This window comes from Tenebrio molitor, chromosome 1 (assembly GCF_963966145.1).
Source record: "Tenebrio molitor chromosome 1, icTenMoli1.1, whole genome shotgun sequence".
NCBI classification, from domain to species: domain Eukaryota; kingdom Metazoa; phylum Arthropoda; class Insecta; order Coleoptera; family Tenebrionidae; genus Tenebrio; species Tenebrio molitor.
The window spans coordinates 22,167,340-22,187,225 of NC_091046.1; the positions used below are offsets into that span (position 1 = coordinate 22,167,340).

The 19,886-nt window shown below is 37.8% G+C and overlaps 3 long non-coding RNA genes across 3 annotated transcripts; 2 read left to right on the forward strand and 1 right to left on the reverse strand.

Annotated features, from left to right (window-relative positions):
- The first annotated feature begins 3,244 nt into the window (after nucleotides 1–3,244).
- LOC138137309 (uncharacterized) lies at nucleotides 3,245–6,366 on the forward strand. Its single transcript, XR_011161687.1, has 2 exons — nucleotides 3,245–5,529; nucleotides 5,633–6,366. It is a non-coding gene; the product is annotated as an uncharacterized lncRNA (long non-coding RNA).
- Nucleotides 6,304–6,984, reverse strand: LOC138137315 (uncharacterized). Its single transcript, XR_011161690.1, has 2 exons — nucleotides 6,648–6,984; nucleotides 6,304–6,532 (listed from the first exon to the last, which is right to left on the reverse strand). It is a non-coding gene; the product is annotated as an uncharacterized lncRNA (long non-coding RNA).
- Nucleotides 6,985–17,159: 10,175 nt separating this feature from the next.
- LOC138141609 (uncharacterized) lies at nucleotides 17,160–18,128 on the forward strand. The gene is made up of 2 exons (XR_011163209.1): nucleotides 17,160–17,851; nucleotides 17,911–18,128. It is a non-coding gene; the product is annotated as an uncharacterized lncRNA (long non-coding RNA).
- The last annotated feature ends 1,758 nt before the right edge of the window (nucleotides 18,129–19,886 follow it).

Here is a 19,886-nt window from a genome sequence, read left to right on the forward strand (position 1 = left end):
GAAAGGGGTCCCAAGTTACTGTATAGCGTGGAGCAGGAGGTCGAATTCGCGACACCCCTTTTAAAAATCTACTGAGCACAGGGTCCGTTCCGATGTTTCCAGGAAGAAGAAGAGAAAGGGCCGCTCTGTGAGAACTAAAAGTCCCGCATTTGTGACTACCACTGTCTAACAGTTCTTGAAGGAACAAGATGACGTCCTCTGATTTCGCCTCGAAGGGATTGATTTTGTGCGACTGGGAAAAACTCCACCATAACTTATAAGTCGTGGAATACTGTTTTACAGTATTTTTCGAGAGAGAACCAATTAGCGTATTTATTGCAGGTTCCGGCGTACCGCGTCGATAGAAGGCTTGCCAGATACAATCGCGGCCACCACGGAAAGCGTGTTCGCTAACGGATGCCGGAGTTGAGAGCTGAAAGGAGAATATAACAGGTCTGTAGAAGGCTCGAAGATTATCCGGTCCGTGGTTAATTTTTCCAAAAGCGGAAACCACGGTTGTGACGGCCAGTACGGCACGACGAGTATACCTTGGGCCTTATCGTGAATAATTTTTTGAAGTGTCCGCAGAATGAGGTAAAACGGCGAAAAGGCATAAAAATACCATGATCTCCAATCTGTCGTAAACGCGTCTACACCTGTCGCCCCTGGGTCTCTGAGCCATGAAAAATAAGTTTTACACTTAAAATTGTGTTGGGAGGCAAATAAGTCGATTTCCGGCCTCCCGAAGTGACTAACTATTTGCCTGAAGATGTTGTCGGAAAGAGACCATTCAGTATCCGGTAGAAGTGTACGTGATTCCCGATCGGCTTGGAGGTTTGCCCCCGTAGGTATATATGAGGCTGTCAAGAAATTCTTTTTAACTTCGCAAAAACGCCAAATTTTTCTTGCTAGGTTTGCTAGCTTTGGAAATCTGACACTTCCCATTCTATTTATATAAGACACTGCTGTGGTGTTATCCGATCGAATCAATATGTATTGGTTAGCTAGGTTTTTTGTGAAACATTGCAATGCCAAATAGATGGCTTTCAATTCTAAATAATTTATGTGGTCTAACTTCTTCGTTTCTGTCCACCAACCGTGTGTCTTTTCTGTTTTAGTGCAAGCTCCCCAACCCGTAAGGGAAGCGTCCGTAAAGATTTCTAGATGGAAGAAGTCGCGCTTAATATCATTGTATCCTACGTCGATGTTACGTTCCCACCATAAGAAATCTGACTGTAGATGAGACCATAAGCTAGCTCATCTGCGATTGAAAGTTGAAATTATTCGCTTGCAGGGCGAGTTGTTTACACCTCTCAAAACGTTTGGTATACAACCACCCATATTTCATCGCCGGACATGCCGAAACCAATGTGCCGATAAACCTTGCAAATTCTTGAATAAGACAGGAAGTTTTATTTTTAAAATGCTCGATTCTGTTTGTTTTTGGACTTTTTTTTCTCTTGGAAGCTCGAGTGTCAACCTATTTGTGTCTAGGAGAAATCCTAGGAATTTGCACCGGGTGCTAGGTGTTAAGACACTTTTTCTAGAGTTAATAATGAAACCAAGTGAAGTTAGAAGGTTAACAGTTAGATCTACGCTATGGGAGTATTCCTCAAATGTTTCACCTATAATGAAAAAGTCGTCCAAATAATTAACGCAAACCACCCCCTTTTTCCTGAGAGCATGCGTAACGGGTTTCATAATTTTGGTAAAAGTATATGGGCCGATGACAGGCCAAATGGGAGGCAATTAAACTCGAACAGTTGATTCTCGAGGCTGAATCTTAGATATTTTCTATCCTTTGGTCTAATCGGTACCAGAAAATACGCATCTTTGAGGTCTATTGACGCCGCAAAACAATTTTTTGTTACTAATCGCTGAGCCGTGCGAATGTCTCCATTTTCAAATGCGGCGCTGCAATACATTTGTTTAAGTGCTTAAGGTTTAGAATGAATCGCTTTTGACCATTTGGTTTATCGGCCAAAAATACCCGCGACAAAAATATTGGCCTGGTCTTGGTGAACACGGGGAGATTGCGCCGATTATTGAAAGTTCCTGCACCGCTTTTGACATAGACTCGAAGTCTTTCGGTGCCGGACCGAAATGGGGAGCCTGCGCTTGTAATGGTGTTTTTGTAAATCGCAGTTTATGGCCTTTTACGCAGCTCAAGATCCAAGGGTTAGAGGTGAGTTGGCGCCATTTGGGATAAAACGATTTGAGTCTGCCGGCGTAGGAAGAATTCTTTACCTGCGTTAATGTCGATGACGGTAACGCCTCTCCTTGGACTCTTTGGTTGCATACGATTTCGGGGTTTGCCCTTTGTAGCGTCTCGTCTCCCCCCGACGGACCGGGCGCTGCCTGTTTAACGATCTACTTCCCTGGAAAGTTTTCCCCCCTCCCTTTTTTGGCTGCGGATTTTTGATGGACGGTGCATAGGTAGCTTTAATGCTGGAACTGGCGGCTTGAAGAGTTTTGGCGTCTTTAATTTTTTCGGGAAGGTCGGCGCCAAACAGGTACCCAGTAGGTACTGTTTTTTCCAGTACGGCCTTGATTTCTTTGTTTACCAAAGGGAAGATAAGAGACCGTCTCAAGGTTGTGAGCGTGAGCGTATAAAATAAGTGTGTTAAAAGCCGGCCGCTATCGCCTAAGAATTGTAACATTGACTCCTTCAGTTCCGTGGAACAGTTCTGGTGAGTTATGTCAAGCATACGCGTAATTGCTTGCCCCAAAGCCGATAAAGCAGTCGTTAATTGCTTCTGCGAACTGCACAATGTTTGGTCACTATATTGCCAAATAGATGCTAACTGGGCGTGGAGCGTAACGTCGGGGCCGTTTACATTTGCGGGGGTTCCCCCAGTAACAAAAGGACGTTATCGGGCAAATCATCCACCGCATGAAGGCTTAGGATGTCATCGGTCTCGCTGGGCGCCTCTACACCCTGTAGGCTAGACGCAGAGGTCTGGGGCCCCAGATAGTGTTGTGGCGACGCTAAGCCGCTCGGGCTGTAGACATCACGACGATCAGCAGATGACGGACCGTGCAGGTCTCGTATTTCGATGTAAGAGTGTTGCCTTTGGCGACCGGTACTAACAACGCGGGGCTTGCAGTCGAGAGGGACTGTGGCTACGATCCCGAGACGGTGTGCGAGAAGCCGAGGTCCTGGAGTCCCTTTTGCGGGTGCGACGGTGATAAGACCCCGACCGGTCCCTACTTCGACTCCGGGGAACGTGACGGTCCAGTCGGTGTTCCAGTTCAGCGATACGCTGTAGGAGTTTTCCTTTTCCGCCCATTGCTAAAACGCTGTAAGTAAATAACAGAGGCCTTGATGGCCCGTTACTTGTACCTACCAGAGTGCGAACGATGTGACGTTGTAACGCAGTGAAGCACAAGAAACCGAATGAATAGCTAGACCCCAGGCGAGCGGGAGTGCACCAGGAGAGGAGAGGTGGGGGGCACGGTTTAGCTCTTTAAAACTTGTGACGTAGGAGCTCGGATACCGAACTACGTGGTAAACAGGTGATATCTGAAGGAATGGATGCCGTTATATACACTGAACTCCAAAATTAACGCATCACTTTGATTTTTTTAATTAAAAAAGCAAGTTTTGAAATATTTAAAAAAATATGTCAACAACAATAACAGCTGAAACATGGGAAATATTTTCAACATATTTTCTTACAAAAAGAGCACATAAATGCAAAAAAAATACAAAAATTCGAAAAGGTAACATCACGAGTAAAAATGAGAAATTAAAAAAACCATCGAAATTTAAAGATTATTTTCCTGAAATCTTGTCTTGTCCCCTCTAGTGTTAATTGTAGCTCAATAACGTAGTGTGGCATGTTAAAAATGAGGTTTCTGTTATGATTTTAGTCTATATTTTGACAAATATCCAGAAGTGCTCTTGTTAGCTGACTGAAGTCATTTGGACGTCCTTACATTGCCTGTAACAGTTTTTCCATATTATCCCATAAGTGTTCGATTGAGTTGAGGTCAGGGTTACGTGCTGGCCACTTCATAACTGATATTTCAATAGTCCTAAATTAGTCGGAAATTACCATTGCAATATGTGGCTGTCTATTATCGTGCATATAAATATAAAGTCTTGCCCTACTAATGGGGCATAAGGTACAACAACAGGTTCCAAGATGTTCGTGCTATATCGATGTGCATTCAAATTGCGTCTAACTAAAACCACCAGCTCTGTAGGTACGTTTAAAGATATTCCTACCCATACCATTATTGACCCTCCCCCAAAACTCTCTTTAGTAACGAAATGACACTGCGCATATCAGTCACCAGGTCGTCTATACACTATTACCTGTCCGTCAGACTTGTATAGACAGAACCTGGATTCATCGAAGGCCAAAACTCTGCGCCAATCTTGTTCGACCCAATTGACATGTTCTAATGCAAAGTTTAAACGGGCCGTCCGAAGAGCTGCAGTTAACTTGGATCCAGTGGCTGGTCTTCTCGGATGTATCTGATCCTCCTTTAGTCATTTTCTAACAGTATTTTCACCCAGGCGGAGTGCATATTGTCTAACATGCGATCTTGAAGTCGGAGAGCAGTGAGAAACCCTTCCCTAATGCTTATTAACCATAAGTATTGGTCCTGGTGAGGTGTTGTGATCCGTTTTCGGCCTTGTTTCCGGCTCCTTGTGTGCCGTCCAGTCTCCCGATGTCTTCTTAGAACTTTAGATACGGTAGATTGGTCCATACCAATTGATATGCTATAGTCCTCCGACTCTCTTAATTCTGCGCTAACAAAACCACTTGCACGGGCTTTTTAAATGCGAAGTTGTTCCTAACATCATCCATATTAAAAGTAAATGAAGATTGATGTCAATACTGATTAAATTTTTCAACTGTTACTAAAAAATTATTTTCGAGTAAAAATTGAGCAAAAACGATATTTTTGCTCATTTTTGTACACAGAGGCTGGAAATTTTATTTACTCTTGTAGAATGATCTATGTTTTTCCTCTATTTTCAGTGTGTATAACAATTTTTTGCTTTAAAGTAAAACTTTTCAAAGAAACCGTAAAAATACAAGTGATGCGTTAATTTTGGAGGTCAGTGCAATTGCTTCACTAAAAAATTATTTTCTCAATAGAGCTCGCTTAATGCTTTGGTTTCAGCGGATAAAGGTTACACACCTTTAAATTTAAGTGACTATATCATTCATTACTTTATAAACCAATAAGAATCTTTGATTTTCTTTAGTTACCATGTATTACAGCGGTTATTGTAGTAACCAGGGCGATTTCGAATATACGAACCTTTGTACAGGGTTATTATAAATGTTTGTAGTCCAAGTAGGCCATGAATTTGTGCCGCCTTGTTTCGATTCTGCACTGTATCTAGTGGAATATTGGCATGAGTGAGCTTCTGACCAACTAAAACTGTAAAAGTCACTGTCAATGTCAAATCACTGATTACCGCATTTTATTCTTTCGAATCAAAATAAGTCTTTAGTAAAAGTTAAGAGTGTTAAGACCACAGACGACCATAGCAGACGACGATGAGTATACAACAGTGATCAAGGTTAGGTTAGTAAAATTCTGTAAGTTTCAAGTAAATTTATTTTCAGGTTAACTGTTCTCTTCCAAATTCTCTTCTAATTATCAGTTTCTCCTAAACACATTTTTTTAGGATTGCAATGGGGTACACCGTGGAACAGACTACTTTCATTATTATTTCATTTTATTAAAATGGTGTACGTGATGAAAACAGAATGCAATCATAAGTTTCCTAATTTAGAGATAGAGGAACAATCTTTAATGACCCACATTCGATGGATTGTGAATAGACAAAACTAGAGATGTTTCAAAGGAAAAGTCATCGAGAAGCCTTCAAGTTGATGAAGTTTTGAGAGAGAGAATGGAACAAAATTCCAGAACATCATTGCACAGTCACGTGTAGCACTGAGCACATGTCAGAAAATTGTGAAGAAAAGATTAAATTTGCACCCTTATAAAATGTCATTGTTTCAAGAACTGAAACCAGCAGATTATCCACGTCATGTTGCATATTGCAGCTGGTTTTTAAACATGAATGATAACAGAAGTTTGGATTTGTCATTCTTTTCAGACAAGGCATGGTCCTGCTGTAAGTTCATAACCTGATTGTAGTCAGGGAGACGTTAGAACTAATAAGTATACCTCCTCTTCCATATTTGTTGCTGATTTCGTTAATGACTATTCCAGATTGGATCAACGCATGCACGGAACCTATCTGACGTCGCCCATCTTGTGTATCCTGCCCCAGCACATTATAACATTGGAAATCATTTAATGCACATCAACAACAATAAAACCTTGCTGGACAGTTAAATAGCTTTAATTTGTTGCCATATAACACATAAATAAAATGTCTATTTACAATGATTTAATTGTCTCATTTTCCATCAACAGTTTTGGAATCGTGTGGTACCTAACATTGTTTCCTCGAAACTTTTAAAACAAAAATGATTCAGTACCCATTGAATAATTTAGCAGCAATAATTCAGTTCTACACACCTGTGGTTGAACACCAGTGGATAAGTTTACAAAACTGAAATAGAGAAAATTAAATCCGTATGAGATGGATTGATCATTGAACCATATGAACTTTAAAGTTCACTTTGATAACAAATCCCGTCTTGATGGATTTTAGTCACTGTTCTCACGGTATTAAAACGTTGGAACAATCTCTTTAAACGAATCTTCACTGTTGTGGTTAATAATTCAAAGAATTTTTTGAAGGTAAACATAACCTCCTAATGTCAAGAATAATAATCTACTTCGTATCATTTTCGTATTGAACTATGGAACGGCAAAAGAAAAAAAAATCATTTGTTTTCATGGGCTCGTTGACTACAAACATTTATAATAACCCTGTATATTCGAATATACCAACCTTTGTATTTTCGCTCGCCGCCTTAACTTACAAAAATTTTTGCGCTAGCCGTCACATTAACGTCACATTAAATCGCTCTGCTACTGAATGCGCCCAGTCGGTTTCGGGAACCTGTTTATTTTATTTATTTATTCCATCCTAAACGATAAAATGGTATTTTATCTACTGTTTTCTTCATGGTAAAATGAAGTTTTATCGTCTAGAAAAATAAAATAATTAATGTTTAACATCCATTGTTGTTTTTCTGTTTTTGACGTTTTTTTGATTGTTGAATTTTTTTGACGTTTATAATTGTCATAATCAAAATAATTCAGTAATTCAATCGAAGTAATGGAGGATGGAATAAAATTTTGTATTGTACACGACGATAAAATTCACCATTATCTTCTCGAGCGTATTAGCCTCTCGGCTTACGCCTCGAGGCTTAAACCGCTCTCGAAGATAAAATAAAATTTTATCGTCTTGTATAATAAATAACTATTATTTATTTCATCCTGTGTCAAATTTCAATACTTTACGTCATCAGTTTGAATCCGGGAAAACGCAAAAAACGGCCGGACGCCGGTTAAGTGTTGCTATTGGAAACACAAAAGTAACAATCGCAATAACAATGATTCAGTTTTAAGAAATGTTTTATTCAAAACTAGAGGTATTTTCATATTTAGTGGCGGAAACAAAAGACTGAGAAATGTCAGAAAATTGTATTGTCAGTGTCAAATTTCTCATAAACGCCGTAAAAAGGAATGTCTAAGTAAATTTAAATTTTCGATAAATAGATTGAAAGAATAAATTCTCCGGAAACCAATTTTTGCCAGTGGTTCAAAAGGAAAAGTTATTCTCATATAATCAAACGTTCAAACGTATTACAAATTATGTCTCTAGTTCGATGATGAATAACTTTCTTATTGCCAATTTGCGGCATTTCTGTCGAAATCACGAACGTCTTTGAGAAATTTGACACTGACAATATATATTTGTGACATTTTTCAGTCTTTTGTTTCCGCCATCAAATATGAAAATATCTCTACATCTAAATACAAATTAACAATTTCACTATTTCAGCCACAAAGAAGATGCACTTACTTTCTCAGACTAAAAACGGTAGTTCACAAATAAAATAATACAACCATTTAAACCAAATCTAAAAAATAGGCCAGCCAGCATAATCTCTTGCGTAATTTTCTTCACATTATTTTCTGATTTCCATTTACAAAAATGGCTGAATTGTTTTTGGTACCTTTCACCAGACTTGCTAGGTATTAATTCAGCACAGGCTTCTGCAGATTCTCTTACAATTTCTGGAGGATTTGCTTTAGAAGTCATTTTGACGCACAAAATTATTTCAACAAAATAAACAATTGCCAAACAGCCGTTGCTAATCATGTTCCAAAAATGTGACTAGATTTGGAGCTTTTGTTGAATTATTTTGAAATTAATTTCAATGTTTCTTTGAGACGAAATTTGAGGCAGGATGAAATAAAATACATAACGACATTCGTCCGTGAACTCTTTTTACAGTACTCGTTTCGAGTTTCAAGACTCGGCTCCTTCGTCGCCTCGTCCTTAAACGTCTAACTCGTACTGTAAACTATGAGTTCCCGGACTTATAACGTTAATTACTATTTATTCATGATATAGTCTACCCGTATACAACTCGAGGATGGAAAATTCTCGATTACTCGACGTGTTGCCGGAAACACCACTCGATCTACGATCTCGTGGTGTTTCCGGGCAACACGTCTCGTATAATCGAGAATTTTCAATCCTCTAGTTGTATCGCGCGTTCAAATGAAATCCTGGGCTGAGTAGGCGTTGGAAAAATTAAACCGTTTAGAACAGTGTAAAGTTTGAATTTCCCGCCGTTTGACACGAATGACATTTGTTTATGTTTAATCGCAACATAATTGAACATGTTTGTTTTCAGCAAAGGGTGCCCTTAGATATTTGCTTCGAGAATAGGAATCGTTACGTTATTCTATTTTTAATGTAAAACATTGTACAGAAGGAAAAAAAGAAAGATTTTTTTGGCTCTAAATTTTAGGTTAGCTGTCAACATGCTCCAATTAATCTACGCTTTAAAAAAGCACAACAATTGACGGTTTCCAACGCCTTCCCAGCCCAGGATTTCATTTGAACACTCGATATAATATATGATAATATAATTTCAGATATTGTTGAGCCAAATATACCTGACACTATAGCAAATATAAAACAGAAGTCTTTACATGGGAGATATTTTAAAGAAGTGGAACAACCAGAAATTAATATTCAGGCTTCTCATGTATGCCTTAAGAAATCAAATATTCACCCTGAGACTGAGGGTTTTATATTTGCAATACAAGATCGTGTTATCAATACAAGAAATTATAAAAAACACATATGCGGTTTAAAATCGATCATCGATAAATGTAGGATTTGCGGAACTGAAGAGGAAACCATTGAACACATCAATTCTTCTTGCACCGTTTTGGCTCAAAGCGAATATAAGAAACGTCATGATTAGACTTAGGCGGAAAATAGTTGACGATCCCTACCAGTCCGCTCCAGCGCCGCACTGCTATCTTTTTCGCTGCGAGCGTAAAGCGTCGTTTTCATGGTGGCTTTACAAGCGTGGCTCGCTCGGCTTGGTAACCGCTCGACCAATGGGAGCACAGCTTTTAAAAAACGCCGCGGCGTGGCTCGGACTTTGCTAGAATAGGAAATATTTCTATTTTTCAAAGCCACGCTCAGGCTTTTGAAGCTTGCGCATGCGCTCGAACTCTTAACTACATAATCAAATCAGCTGATGTGACAGTTCAACGCTAGCTCGCTCAATAGCGCATGCGCGTTGGCGTGGCTGTCTTGAAGTAGCAAGCCACCATGAAAATGAAGACGACTCTTCTAAAGCCAAGCTAGCCGAGCGAACCACGCTTGTAAAGCCACCATGAAAACGACGCTTAAATCGTGGATCGAGCGCGCTGCACTGGATCCTGATGGTGGGAGGTATTCTTGTGGCTCTCACTATTTTTCGCCTAAGTCTAGTCACGATATATTCGCTAAAATTATACACATCAATTTAGCTGTTAAATTCAATTTATTAAAGGATACACAACCACATTACATTTATAAACCAGAAAGTTGTTTAGAAAATGACAATTACAAATTATATTTTGATCGCACAGTTTTAACTGACATTCACATTCAGCATAACGGACCAGACATTATTATTTTAAATAAACAACAAAAGCAAGCATATCTTTTAGATATAGCTGTTCCAAATTCCCATAATATAACACAGACATATAACACAAAAATTAATAAATATTTAGAGCTCTCCGTTGCTATGAGAAATCTTTGGAGTTTAGAAAAAATTTCTATTTTACCACTTATAATTTCAGCAACGGGAATAGTTCCTCAATCACTTTTTCAAAATTTAAAAATTCTGGATTTAGGGAACACATTGGTAGTTGAAATTCAAAAAGGTATATTATTATACTCATGTCACATCGTGAGGAAATTCCTTAACATTGACGCAGAATATAATACACAACAAAGTCAAAATGCGGAGGCGAGACGCCGGTAATTATGTTGATAAGCACTGCACTATTACTTGATAGTAATATCCGTAATAGTGTATGTACCTACTCCGGCAAAATTGCCGTTCCGCCGGGTGGCGGAGGGACAGTAAGGTAGTTCAATCCAGTTTTGTCTTCTTTCTTTCAGAACTGCCACTATGCTTGATATGTTGTTCAAAACCTACGTGTAACTCCAGCTTTTTTTGCAATGTCAAGAATGTTCCTAAAAGTCTTTTCTTTCATTTCGACGATGACGAGTCCCGCTCGTGTAGCTGCGCTAATACGTTGCAGATGCAGAGTGTATCCACAGCAGTCAGGATACATTTCTTGTGATTCCGATGCTCTTCACAGGCCCAGCATATTTCATTTTTTACTAAGATTTTTAAGGTAGTAATATGTATTACTCACTTGACGCTACGTCGCCATTTTACCTTCCATCAACAAAGGTTCAATTCATCATATCCCTCCCGTCAATTTCCCATACCCCTCAAGGTTACAATTGCTCTGGAAATTTTCACTCATCATAACAAACCATATTTCATTCATTGCCGGAAGAAGAAACTTCTTGCGTTCTCTAATTTAGATTCTATACATTTGTTCACCTGCCTTTGGCGAAATTATCCCATTTTTGGTTATTTCAAAAGTAGCTGTCACTTTTGACGTCTGTTTCGACAAGTTGACCAGATAAATATTGAAAATAATTTTATTATTCATCGAATTATACGTTGCTTGGCAATTGAGGGAAGGTACTCAATTTTCTCATAAAGGGAAAATTAGATCGAGCTCTATTGGTCAATTTGATTAATTCATAACTAAAAAGCTGTTGCAGCCTGAATATTTTTCTAAACGTTTTTTACCTTTATTACCATCAAGGAATATACAGTTTCAATTTGATCTGCGTACTCTGGGACACCTGTATATATAGATTTTTGGACTCTTATCGATTTATGTGTAGTAGTCTTGATACATTGTCTTCGATTTTGACTGATAACCAAAAAGTTATTACCAGAAAATATTACCCCAATGATAGTAAATTTAATTTAGTTGTACGAAAAGGTGTCTTTCCCTATGAATATCTCTATTCTTGGGAAAAATTAAATTATACTCATTTACCACCACAAGAAAAATTTTATAGTAAAATTAACAACACTCAAATTTCTTGTGAAGACTACAATAATGCTGTTAATGTATGGAAGCAATTTGATATCAAAACGATACAAGAATATGCTGAATTGTACTTGAAAACTGATGTCTTACTTCTTGCAGACATATTTGAAAACTTTAGGATTCAATGTTTAGAAACATATCAATTAGATTGTCTCCACTACTACACTGCACCAGGGCCGCGTTGCACAAGCATTTTATTAGTAATAATATTAGTCTTGTAACTTGTAACTAGTAAAATTATGTTGCACAATCTCATCTCTAGTAATTTCAAGTTACAATTTGTAAAATGAAAAATATTAGTGTATTTTACACTGATTTTCCTAGTAGGTGTTGCACAATCGCAGACACAATAGTATATTGTATATCAAGAGTGAAATCGAATTTTCAACACGTGGTATACACGATATTTTTCCGACGACCACAAAAAAACGCTAATATTCGGCATCCCTTCAAACTTCAAATATTATTCGACAGAGCTGCGGACAAAACATACATTGGTGGCCATGGTTACTACAACTGTGTGCAATCATTTCATTGCGCACAGGCTAGAAGGTATCTGATTGGCTAACCAGTTTCATTGCACACGGGTTCGCTATTTGCATGCAACAGCCAACTTTCAGTAATAGTTATTTGTGCGAATTTACGCATTTTTCATAGTGGTCGTCGGAAAATCAATTAATATATTAGTTTTGTAGTTTTTAATGTCAAATTTTTACAAGCAAAACGTTGCTAATAAATATTGTGATATCCGAATTTACAAGTTGAAATAATTTTCTTCAAAATGTTAGACAGCTTATTTTATGAATCAAGCAGTGTAGACGAAGCATTTCTGTTCAATACCGTCTATTTTTTTGTTGTTATGTACAGTCGATGGACAAATAAAACTGGGACAAAAATGACAATCACATAAGTCAAAATTTACAAATTTGCATCGTTTAATTACGGCTTTATCACAAATAGGTTAACTTTGGTATGACATATTATATAGACACTGACAAATATATTGACAATTCAATGGTCTGATTTACATAGACTAAATTTTAAGTGTCCCAGTTTTATTTGTCCACCGACCGTACCTTGTTATGTACCTCTCTTTCTCTCTGCACCTCAGGGGATTAGCATCCCCACCCACTTATATATAAGGGTGGGCGTCCCCTGAGTGTGGGAGTTGGTCAGTGTTGTTGTACGAAGTAAGATCTAAGTAAATCTAGAAGAACACACAAATTTGTTTCATTGACATCACATTTCAAATTGAACTAAGTCGTTTGGAAACGCCAGCGATTGTGTATCGCCGAGACGATACATAAAAGTGGTCCTTCGAGCAGGATACATCGGTGTCCAACAAAAAATACGTGAAATCAGTGCGTGTGAGTGAGCAAATTCCCACATCAACACCCAACTTCACGAGGCAACAGCCCAGGTTCTGCAACGGCAGAAGAATCAACAGCACGAGTCCGCAATCAGCATCGAGGCAACAGGCAACAGCCCCACGTTCTGCAACGGCAGAAGAATCAACGACAGCACGAGTCCGCAAACATCATCAAGGCAACAGCCCCACGAATCAGCAACAACGTCACGCGTCCGCAGACATCCACGTCCAGCAGCCCCAGCAGCAGAGCTTAAAAGGTTAGTGCATCACTGTACTTCCTATCGAACCCGTCCATCTTTTCCCACTCGATCGGGGTGAGCATCGAATTTAGTAGTTCAGGAAAATATTTGATTCTTACCATCATGCCAGAAATTACGGATCTCAAATCTTTAATAAGTAAGCGTGGCATCATTAAAGGTCGAGTCACGAGGTTTAAATCATTTTTGGACGTGCCGGAAAATAGAGTCAAATTATTGGAAATACAGAGACGCATTCAGGAATTACAGTCATATCAAGCAAAGGAGGAAGAATTGTTCAAATTTGAGGACGAATTTTTTGATACAATCTCCTCAGCCGACGCGATTGTAAAATCAATTGAAAATACATCAGGTCCACAGCCGGCTGATGGCCCATCCGGTTCGGGTCAATCTCCCACGATCGGGCGCGAAAACCCTGCAGTTAAACTTTCAAATATTTATTTGCCCACGTTTAGTGGTGTTTTAACCGAGTGGATCACATTTCGGGATAGTTACAATGCACTGATCAATGATAACAGAGACTTGAGCGACATTCATAAATTTCATTATAAAGCGTCTGGTGGAACAAGGTTTTGTCACATTTGTAGCAAATATTTTTGCTTCTGTGCAGAAAATTTGAAATTATATAACCCCCCTTCAAGACAAAGAAAAAGAAAACAAAGTCTTGATTTATTTTGTTATGAAACGTTAGAAGACAATGAATAATACAGCTCACCAGTCAATTTAAGTATAAAAACCATCAATTTAGATAATAATAATAATAATTATTATTATGTAGAATTGGAGCCGAGACGGAAATCTATCTGCTTCATCATCAAAGTGTGCATCAAGTTTGTTTTTGAAGATGTTGGGGTTAGATGTGTTTACAATTTCCTCACTCAAACCATTCCACTCGCTAAAGACCCCATTTGGAAGGAAATGGCTTCTGACACTTGCCTTAAATTTTTGAATTTTCAGTTTAAGTCGATGGGTGTTGGTGTTAAATTCAAATAAATTAAGTAATTCATCAGAATGTGTGTGTTGGTCAATTGTCTGTCTTACATTTGAAAAAAAAATCTGTTTATATAAGAAACAATAAAATAGTCTTTTATTTATAACAAGGAATGTATTTTTTTTTTCATTTCTAGTTTGCACATAACTGTGTAAAGAACAAAAAAATAAGATGCGAATTATAAAACAAAAAACTTCATTAAATATTGAAAACAATGATTTAGTGCGAGAAGATTTTGTAAAGCATAGTTTGTTATTTCCATCAACAATGAGATGTTTAGTTATTGGTCCATCGAACTGTGGTAAAACCAATGTCATCATAAGTTTAATTGAACATCCAAATGGGTTAAAATTTAAAAACGTCTATGTTTATTCGAAAAGTCTGTATCAATCCAAATATGTCTATTTGGAAAATTTATTGAAACCTATAAAAGGTATTGGTTACTACAAGTACGCTTTTAATAATAGTGAAAATATTGTAAGTCCTTCGGATGCACGAGCAGATTCGATTTTTATTTTTGACGATGTTGCTTGTGATAAACAAGATTTTATACGAGAATACTTCAGTATGGGAAGACACAATAAAATCGATTGTTTTTACCTATGTCAAACGTATGCAAAAATACCCAAACATTTAATAAGAGATAATGCAAATACTTTTGTAATATTTAAACAAGATGAACTTAATTTAAAACACATTTATAACGATCATATCGGTACAGACATGAGATATGAAAAATTTCGAAATTTATGTACTTTATGTTGGAAAATACCGTTTGGATTTATGTGCATTTTCAAAGATAACGATATTAATAAAGGAAGATATCGTAAAGGTTTCGATCAATTTTTATTTTTCGTCAAGGTAATATACCCCGATCTTGACCTTGGGTTTCATTAAATTTTCATTCATTTGTTAACTCGATCAAAAGGAATCTTAAGTTCGGAAAGTTTTTCGTCGAAGAATCCATTGTTTAGATTAAGATTCGGTCACATGTGAAGGAAAAGCTTTTCTGGTTACGACCAAAGTTAATTATTAAGGCCATCTGAAAGTACTGGTTCCACATTTTCCATTTTTTTACTTAATAGTTACAAACGAACCATTGTCGCATTCGTGCGAACCAGTACAAAATCACTTAAACCTGCTCTGTGAAAAATCTTGGAGTGACCACCGAATAAATTGATTTTTATTAACGCTCAAAACGAATTTGCTTTTATCCTCCGACGAATAAGTATTGAGCACTTGCCCCGGCAACTGGGCAAGACAACACCAGCTCAGAAAAGTAAGTTGCCTGGCGCCCATTTTGAACCCACACTTTGCCCCGAAAACCCTCTGAGAGCCCGGTGCTGTCACTGGCCCATTTTGGGTCATAAGAGAGTAAGGGGTGAACCGTGGAAATCAGTTGTTCGCGTCCAGGCTTTAAAATCGGAGTTATTTAGGGGCGAACAGTTAGAAATACTTTAGGCGAGTCCATTTTCTGGGTAGGGGTAGAAATGGTTAACCAAACATATTGCGTCAGCAATTTAAATAGGGAAATGGGAGTCCATTTCGGGAACGGCCTTCAGATACCACAAGGAAAAACGTGGTACGTGTTTGGCCGAAATTAGAAGTGTAGACGCGGGGTCAGTTTATCCACGTTGCAATGAAAAACGAGAGAACACCAAGGGGCCGACGTGAGATTGCCGGCGTGGGGCTCTGCGAGGCTTTTTCATGACGTGTGACCTGGCCGTGTAACTTCTCGACCGCCCTCGGTGGAAGGCCTCTGTTTCATGTGGTGTGGGGTTCTGCAAGGATGATTCGGAGGACACAAGTCGAGGGCACTGTACCCAAATCGAATGAGTTAGGTGTCGCAGGGACTTGGACGACCCGACTAATAGGGTAGAAATTAGGAGACTGGGGGGCGAGAACTTGATTAACTTCGCGATCGTAGTCCGCGTGGTATCTGGAAGAGCTGAGAGTCCGAGTTGCGTAACATTCAATTAGGGAATTAGAGTGTTTGTCATTGTAATCTAGTCTTGTTGAGCAATCTTATGTAACATGTTGTGTAACATTGAAAAGATTATGGTGTGCCATCGTTTGTGGATGATTTTTGGGGGTTTTACTCATCCCATTTACAGTGTCTATTCGTAATAATGTAACTATCACTTGCTTCACGGTGCCGCTTTGTTCTTGTATTTCGAGTTCAGGTTCGAAGAAACTGTTGTTATTTTATTTGTTGTATAGTTTCGTTCCGACAAAACAAACAAAAAGAAAAGTAACTTACTTTTTCTACACTCCTGCAGAGGTAGATAGACAAATTTATTGTGTTATTATGTATTTGTCTTGTTATGTCATGTAAAGTCGCACCGCTGAATATTTTATGTATCATGTGATCGGGTGTGATATCAATCAGCACTGTAGATGAAAACGAGAATAAATACAGGCGTCCTCCCACCGATTTATGCATTTTTATTTCGAAGTTTGTCCATCCTGCAGGTCCGCCATTTGCATCCCGAGCTAGTCTGCCGCCATTTTGTTCCAAATGCACAACCTAGGGGTCCTACTGCTTCGACGACGATCACGACATGGCCAATTTGTTCAATGTCGGGGTTTTAATTTGAATTTTCAAATATTTAAATATTGGCGGAAGACTGGCAATACCTGGGTTATTACAAACGTCTTTTTTTCTGTTATTGGTTATGTCCATGTCAAATATTTATAAGTAAATAAATTAACTGCAAGTGTTAACTGCATGCAGTAGCAAAATAATAAAAATAATAAAAGTGTAAAATAAGAAACATACATATAATAGGTAAGGTGTTCTGTCAATAGCTTTAAAAACCAAAAAAAAACGAACTTCAATTGCTTCAAAATTTCAGACATAACCTCAAATTGTTTTAATTCGAATTTAGTATTTTCTGAATGCATTGTGTTGTTGGATAATGTGACACATGTCAGCATTAGAATAAGTGAGCACATCAAAAAGATTGTCATCTGTGAAAAAGTTCAACAAGAAAATGGTAAATTTCCTAGAATGGAATAAAATTTTCATAGTTGCAGAGGATAACCCAAATGGACTTAATATGTAAATACAAAGATTCGCTGACCCAGCTAGCAAACAAGTTACCAGGGGCCAACAAGTCATTTACCAAAAAGAAACATTAAGTTTAAAGGAAAATGCATAAGGGAGGAACTAACACAGGATGAGATCCTAAATTTGTAATAAAGGCTTTATAGTTATTAAGATGACTAGTGTTTTATAGACGATTTAAAAATCGAGGTCGTAGTTTAAATCAGAGCGACCGCAGGGAGCGAGGATTTAATAGACCGAAATTTTTAAACTATAAAACACGTGTTATCTACAACATTTTTTTCTAACACTAACATCTTATCACAAATTTTAATAAATTCAGAAATTATTCTAAAATGTCATAAATCATTCGAGGCGCGTCACAATACACAAAATGCGAAGATTGCCGTGGGCACTATGGTAATAATATCAACAAATTTTGAAAAAAACAATTTTCATCGTTGAAATGTGCTAAAACGTTCCAGAAGAAATAAGAATAAGGGAAAAGAATTTCGTACAAAAGGCTGGAAGAATAAAAAGGCATCAAGGAGGTAACCGAAGATGTCATTTTGGTTTTTCTTGATATGAAGGTAAGTGTGCAGAACTTTATTGAAAAGTTAATTTACATTACGACAAGAATCCTTTGAAGAGAAAGTAAAGATTGCCAGAAAAGTCTTCTTTGGTGGGACACTTGCTTTGGATGAAACAGCAGAAGTAGATGTTATAAACAAGAGCACCAAGTTAAGCAATAGGGAGGAATGTGGCAGTTCTAGCTCAAGTACAGGCCTGAGTTTTCAATCCAATGATTGTGCTTTTCATTTTGAAATAATTACTGTAAAAATGATGAATAAAATGTTACTTGAATAATGTGCATCTGCCTATTTTACAATCTTATAATTATAAAATAAGTTGCTATTGACGGCGTGTTTTATAATTTCATAAAAAACGTTACTATACTTGGGCCAACCAACAGATATAGTAATAAAAAAAGGGGATGTGGCCTGACCTGACCTGACCTGACCTGACCTGACCCAACCAACAGATATAGTAATAAAAAAAGGGGATGTGGCCTAGTTGCGTCGAACGATATACGCTGAAGCCTGTTTCACAATGAAGCGTACCACGTACCACTTTCTAACAAATCGAGAAACAAAACAAAAATATTTTGTAATACAAATCGAAAAATTCACAGGAAAACAAACAAACATAAACACGTGGTCAAACTCCCGAAGCGAGGTTAAAACGAATGAGATGCCGGATGCCGTTAAGTAATTTTTGTGGATGTACATCAGGCTTTCGAAAATCTGCGCACGTTTTGAATAAGCCAATTGGAAGCTGCTATTTAAAATACGCGGGCACTAGGCGGCGGTTTTATTACTATATCTGTTGGTTGGCCCAAGCATATTGACGACGTGTTTTATAAAGAAAACGTATTTTATAGGTAACATAACGTGTGAGCTCAAATGCACTATAATAGTAGTTTATTTAACGAGTTTGTGTGTAAATTGGGCCTTTTTTAGCACGCGTGGGCCATTTTAAAACGTGAGTGAAACGAGCGTTTTAAAGGCCCACGAGTGCCAAAAAAGGCCCAATTTACACACGAACTAGTTGAATACAACGTTTTTTTGTTCGACGAGCCCCTTAAAGGCTCCAAATCGCTTAAAACCTTTAAAATTAGCTTGACGTTTCGTTTTGACAAGTTGTGACATTTATCAAAATCCGTTCACATAGGAGAAAATTCTCAAATTCTGACAGTGTCGAACAAAAAAAACAGTTTAAGATATTAGTGTTAGAAAAAAAAATGTATCAGTACGTTTATTAGTAAAAGCAAAACGCGGTACCTACTCTGTATAGCAATCAAAGTGTTGTAGTGTTGTGAAAACAAGTATCCTTTTTTTGAACATCCAGTGTTTAAGAAATAAAATTCAGGAACTTGAGGTTATCTTAGAAATCAATAAATTTGATATTTTATGTTTCGAAGAACACTGGCGGTTGAGTCTGAGGCGAATTGTTTTAGAGTAAAAAGTAGTAAAAAATCACATTCATGGAGGAGTTTTGACTCCAGTTTTGAATATATACTTCTCCCTACTGTTAAAGATTTATCGTAGAAATAGACTGTGAACTAGGAGGTACTATTATTCCTTCAATCTGAAACCATTGGTGAAAGACCTTGCACAGCCAACAAAATGGTCTGCTATGTTATCCACGGGTTATCAACTAGATACACAATTCCTGCAGGGTACTTTTTCCATTCAACGGCACAATTTTTACCGATTTTGGTTGTTACTGACAATCATGCATCAAATGCAGCTTAATTTAAAAATCTTTGCAGCGGAACGTTAAAAAATCATATTGACCATTCCTAACCTTTTTTCCCACTATTTCTATTTTAAGTTTTGATTAATGTCATTGTGACAAATTCGTTTTCAAATCAGTTCCTAATGTTAATTTATGGGGCGGGACTGTACGTACGCTCCACGGTCAACTCGACGGGAACACTTTTTCAAACCAAGTGGGACGGCCTAATAAGCGCCTAGCGTTTTGATACAGTTGGCCATAAAAAAAGAGGGGGATATGACAAAAATATTGGAATTCAAATCATGTCACGGTGTGTCATACCAATAA